The sequence below is a fragment of the Arachis hypogaea genome, chromosome 4, assembly GCF_003086295.3.
Source record: "Arachis hypogaea cultivar Tifrunner chromosome 4, arahy.Tifrunner.gnm2.J5K5, whole genome shotgun sequence".
NCBI classification, from domain to species: Eukaryota; Viridiplantae; Streptophyta; class Magnoliopsida; order Fabales; family Fabaceae; genus Arachis; species Arachis hypogaea.
Genome location: NC_092039.1, coordinates 73847730 through 73853729, shown reverse-complemented (window position 1 = coordinate 73853729; position 6000 = coordinate 73847730). Strand labels below are relative to the sequence as shown.

At 37.0% G+C, this 6000-nt stretch overlaps 1 non-coding gene across 1 annotated transcript; it reads right to left on the bottom strand.

Annotated features, from left to right (window-relative positions):
• Positions 1-5393: 5393 nt before the first annotated feature.
• LOC112799046 (small nucleolar RNA R71) lies at positions 5394-5501 on the bottom strand. The gene has a single exon (XR_003200634.1). It is a non-coding gene; the product is annotated as a small nucleolar RNA R71 (small nucleolar RNA).
• Between the last annotated feature and the right edge of the window lie 499 nt (positions 5502-6000).

The window sequence follows — 6000 nt, the reverse complement described above, 5'->3', positions numbered from 1 at the left end:
TTTATGTTTCTTGTTTGAGTCTAGTGTCTCATTTTAAGTTTGGTGTCAATTGCATGTTTCTGTTCTTCTTGCATTTTTCGAATTCAATCATGTGTCTTCATTGATCTTCAAGTTGTTCTTGATGATTTCCTTACTCTGATATTTAAATTCTCTTGTCTTAAGTATTTTGTTATTTCTCATATGCATTTTCAATTTGTTAGTGTCAGTAGTATACAAACTTCTAAGTTTGGTGTCTTGCATGCATTGTTTATTTGATCTTAGTTTCATTTTGATTATTCCTCATTATTAAAAATTCAAAAAAAAATTTAATATGTGTCTTTTCAAGTCAATAATATAGAGAATTGAAGATTCAGAACATACAGTAGAGGAATCACACAGAAAAAGCTGGGCGTTCAAAACGCCCAGTGAAGAAGGAAAACTGGCGTTTAAACGCCAGCCAGGATACCTGGCTGGGCGTTTAACGCCCAAAAGGGTGCCAGAATGGATACCATTCTGGGCGTTTAACGCCAAGATGGCTCAAGAGGGAAGATTTTGTTTTTAATTCAAATTTTTTTTCAAGTTTCCATAATTTTTTAAAATCAAATCTTTTTCAAATCATATCTTTTCAATCATATATTTTCAAAATCAATTTCTTTCCATTTTCAAAAATACTTGCTAACAATTAATGATTTGATTCAACATTTCAAGTATGTTGCCTTTTCTGTTGAGAAAGGTTTAATGTCTGAATCATATCTTTTAAATTTCTTGTTAGCCAAGTCATTAATTTTAAAAAAATCAAATCTTTTTAAATTGTTTTTCAATCATATCTTTTTAATCACATCTTTTTCAAAATAGTTTTCAAATCATATCTTTTTGATTTCTAATTTCAAAATCTTTTTCAAAAATCACTTTATTTCTTTCTCAATCTTAGTTTTCGAAAATCATCAATCAAATTTTCAAAATTTCTTTTAATTATTTTAAAATCTTTTACTTTAATTTCAAAAATTCTTCCCCTCTTCTCACATCCTTCTATTTATGGACTAATACTCCTCCACTATCAACAATTCGAACTCCATCTCTCTTGATAAGTTCGAATTCTTCTTCTACCTCCTCCTTCTATTCTTCTTTTCCTTTGACACCTAAAGGAATCAATATACTGTGACATAGAGGATTCCATATTTTCTTGTTCTCTTCTCTTTCATATGAGCAGGAGCAAAGATAAAAGCATTCTTGTTGAGGCTGACCCTGAACCTGAAAGGACCTTGAAGCGAAATCTAAGAGAAGCTAAAGCACAACTCTCTGTAGAGGACCTAACAGAAATCTTCAAAGAAGAAGAACCCATGGCAGCTGAACACAACAACAATACCAACAATGCAAGGAAGGTGCTGAGTGACTTTACTGCACCTACTCCCGACTTCTATAGGAGAAACATCTCTATCCCTGCCATTGGAGCAAACAACTTTGAGCTTAAGCCTCAATTAGTTTCTCTAATGCAACAGAATTGAAAGTTCCATGGACTTCTGATGAGCGGATAATTTGTACGCTTTTTGGCATTGTTTTTAGTATGTTTTTAGTATGATCTAGTTAGTTTTTAGTATATTTTTATTAGTTTTTAGTTAAAATTCACTTTTCTGGACTTTACTATGAGTTTGTGTGTTTTTCTGTGATTTCAGGTATTTTTTGACTGAAATTGAGGGACCTGAGCAAAAATCTGATTCAGAGACTCAAAAGGACTGCAGATGCTGTTGGATTCTGACCTCCCTGCACTCGAAGCGGATTTTCTGGAGCTACAGAAGCCCAATTGGCGCGCTCTCAACGGCGTTGGAAAGTAGACATCCTGGGCTTTCCAGCAATATATGATAGTCCATACTTTGCCCAAGATTTGATGGCCCAAACCGGCATTCAAAGTCACCCTCAGAATTCCCAGCGTTAAACGCCGGAACTGGCACAAGAATGGGAGTTAAACGCCCAAACTGGCATAAAAGCTGGCGTTTAACTCCAAGAAGAGTCTCTACACGAAAATGCTTCAATGCTCAGCCCAAGCACACACCAAGTGGGCCCGGAAGTGGATTTTTATGTCATTTACTCATCTCTGTACACCCTAGGCTACTAGTTCTCTATATATAGGACCTTTTACTATTGTATTTGGAGCTTTTGATCATGTTTTTATGATTGAACCCTCTTTGGGAGGCTGGCCATTCGGCCATGCCTAGACCTTGTTCTTATGTATTTTCAACGGTGGAGTTTCTACACACCATAGATTAAGGTGTGGAGCTCTGCTGTACCTCGAGTATTAATGCAATTACTATTGTTCTTCTATTCAATTCCGCTTGTTCTTGTTCCAAGATATCACTTGTTCTTCAACTTGATGAATGTGATGATCCGTGACACTCATCATCATTCTCACCTATGAACGTGTGCCTGACAACCACCTCCGTTCTACCTTAGATTGGGTGAATATCTCTTGGATTCCTGATACACGATGCATGGTTGATCGCCTGACAACCGAGTGCTCGCCTGACAACCGAGCCAGCCATTCCGTGAGATTAGAGTCTTCGTGGTATAGGCTAGAACTGATGGCGGCATTCAAGAGAATCCGAAAGGTCTAACCTTGTCTGTGGTATTCTGAGTAGGATTCAATGATTGAATGACTGTGACGAGCTTCAAACTCCTGAAGGCAGGGCGTTAGTGACAGACGCAAAAGAATCACTGGATTCTATTCCGGCCTGATTGAGAACCGACAGATGGATAGCCGTGCCGTGACAGGGTGCGTTGAACATTTCCACTGAGAGGATGGGAGGTAGCCACTGACAACGGTGAAACCCTTGCATAAGCTTGCCATGGAAAGGAGTAAGAAGGATCGGATGAAGACAGTATGGAAGCAGAGAGACGGAAGGGACAAGCATCTTCATACGCTTATCTGAAATTCCTACCAATGAATTACATAAGTATCTCTATCTTTATCTCTATGTTTTATTCGTATATCATCATTCATATCCATTTGAGTCTGCCTGACTAAGATTTACAAGGTGACCATAGCTTGCTTCATACTAACAATCTCTGTGGGATCGACCCTTACTCGCGTAAGGTTTATTACTTGGACGACCCAGTACACTTGCTGGTTAGTTGTGCGAAGTTGTGTTTATGCCATGGTATTGAACACCAAGTTTTTGGATTCATCACCGGGGATTATTTGTGTTGTGAAAAGTATTGATCACAATTTCGCATACCAAGTTTTTGGCGCCGTTGCCGGGGATTGTTCGAGTTTTCAGCAAGCTTTTGGTCCGGTAACATCAGTGCCAAATTTCTGATCCGGCAACAGCACCAAGTTTTTGGCGCTGTTGCCGGGGATTGTTCGAGTATGGACAACTGACGGTTCATCTTGTTGCTTAGATTAGGTATTTTTTTCTTCAGAGTTCTTAAGAATGAATTCTAGTGTTTCAAGGTGATGTTCTTATCATCACCAAAGATGATTGATTTTCATCAATTTAGCTCTTGAATGCAATGTCCTGCTGAAGCTTGTTCAGCCATGTCTAATTCCTTTAGACTGAAGCTTTAGACTAACATTGCATGATTCCTGGGATTCTCATTAAGAATTTTGGTATCTTTATTTTCTTTTTCCACTTAATTTTCGAAAAAGCACAAAAAAAATTTACAAAATCATAAAAACCAAAAATATTTTTCCTGTTGAGACTCTATTCTCATTTTAAGTTTGGTGTCAATTGCATGTTTCTGCTCCTTTTGCATTCATGCATGTGTCTTCATTAATCTTCAAGTTCTTCTTGATGATTTCATTGCTCTGATTTTTAAATTCTCTTGACTTGAGGGTTTATGTGTCTCATATGCATTCTCATTAGTGTCAGTAGTATACAAATTGCTAAGTTTGGTGTCTTGCATGCATTATTATTTGATTTTAGTTGCATTTTGATTATTCCTCACTATTAAAAATCCAAAAATATTTTTAATTTGTGTCTTTTCAAGTCAATAATACAGAGAATTGAAGATTCAGAACATACAGCAGAGGAATTATATAGAAAAAGCTGGGCGTTCAAAACGCCCAGTGAAGAAGGACAGACTGGCGTTTAAACGCCAGCCAGGGTGCCTGGTTGGGCGTTTAACGCCCAAAAGGGTAGAGTTTTGGGCGTTAAACGCCAGAATGTGCACCATTCTGGGCGTTTAACGCCAAGATGGCACAAGAGGGAAGATTTTTGTTTTCAATGCAAATTTTTTTAAGTTTTCAAAATCTTTTCAAAATCAAATCTTTTTCAAATCATATCTTTTCAATCAAATCTTTTTCAAATTCAATTTCTTTCTATTTTCAAAGATACTTGCTATCAATTAATGATTTGATTCAACATTTCAAGTATGTTGCCTTTTCTGTTGAGAAAGGTTTAATGTTTGAATAATATCTTTTCTTGATAGCCAAGTCATTAATTTTCAAAATCAAATTTTTTTTAAAAATGTTTTTCAAATCATATCTTCTCAATCACATCTTTTTAAAACCAATCATATCTTCTTAACCACATCTTTTTCAAAATAACTTTCAATCAAATCTTTTTGATTTCTAATTTCAAATTCTTTTTCAAAAATCACTTGATTTCTTTCCCACTTTTATTTTCGAAAATCAATTAGTGTTTTTCAAAATGTTTTCAAAATCTTTTACTTGATTTTCGAAAATTACTTCCCCTCTTCTCACATCCTTCTATTTATGGACTAACACTATTCCTTAATGCAAAATTCGAACTCCATCTTCTTTGATAAGTTCGAATTTTCTACTTCTGCCTTCTATTTTTCTTTTCCTCTGACACCTCAAGGAATCTCTATACTGTGACATAGAGGATTCCACATTTTCTTGTTCTCTTCTCTTTCTTATGAGAAAGAGCAAGGACAAAAGCATTCTTGTTGAGGCTGATCCTGAACCTGAAAGGACCTTGAAGCGAAAGCTAAGAGAATCCAAGGCACAACTCTCTGTAGAGGACCTAACAGAAATCTTCAAAGAAGAAGAACCCATGGCAGCCGAAAATAACAACAATGCCAATAATGCAAGGAAGGTGCTGGGTGACTTTACTGCACCTACTCCCGACTTCTATGGGAGAAGCATCTCTATCCCTGCCATTGGAGCAAACAACTTTGAGCTTAAGCCTCAATTAGTTTCTCTAATGCAATAGAATTGCAAGTTCCATGGACTTCCATTGGAAGATCCTCATCAGTTTTTAGCTGAGTTCTTGCAAATCTGTGACACTGTCAAGACTAATGGGGTTGACCTTGAGGTCTACAGACTTATGCTATTCCCTTTTGCTGTAAGAGACAGAGCTAGAATATGGTTGGACTCACAACCTAAAGAAAGCCTAAACTCTTGGGAAAAGCTAGTCAATGCCTTCTTGGCAAAGTTCTTTCCACCTCAAAAATTGAGTAAGCTTAGAGTGGAAGTCCAAACCTTCAGACAGAAGGAAGGAGAGTCCCTCTATGAAGCTTGGGAAAGATACAAACAATTCATCAGAAAGTGTCCCACTGATATGCTTTCTGAATGGAGCATCATTGGAATTTTCTATGATGGTCTCTCTGAACTATCCAAGATGTCTTTGGATAGCTCTGCTGGAGGATCTCTTCATCTGAAGAAGACGCCTACAGAAGCTCAAGAGCTGATTGAAATGGTTGCAAATAACCAATTCATGTACACTTCTGAAAGGAATCCTGTGAACAATGGGACCAATCAGAAGAAAGGAGTTCTTGAGATTGACACTCTAAATGCCATACTGGCTCAGAATAAAATATTAACTCAACAAGTCAATATGATTTCTCAAAGTCTGTCTGGAATGCAAAATGCAGCAAGCAGTACTAAGGAAGCTTCATCTGAAGAAGAAGCTTATAATCCTGAGAACCCTTCAATAGAAGAGGTGAATTACATGGGAGAACCCTATGGAAACACTTATAATCCTTCATGGAGAAATCATCCAAATCTCTCATGGAAGGATCAACAGAGACCTCAACAAGGTTTCAACAACAATAATGGTGGAAGAA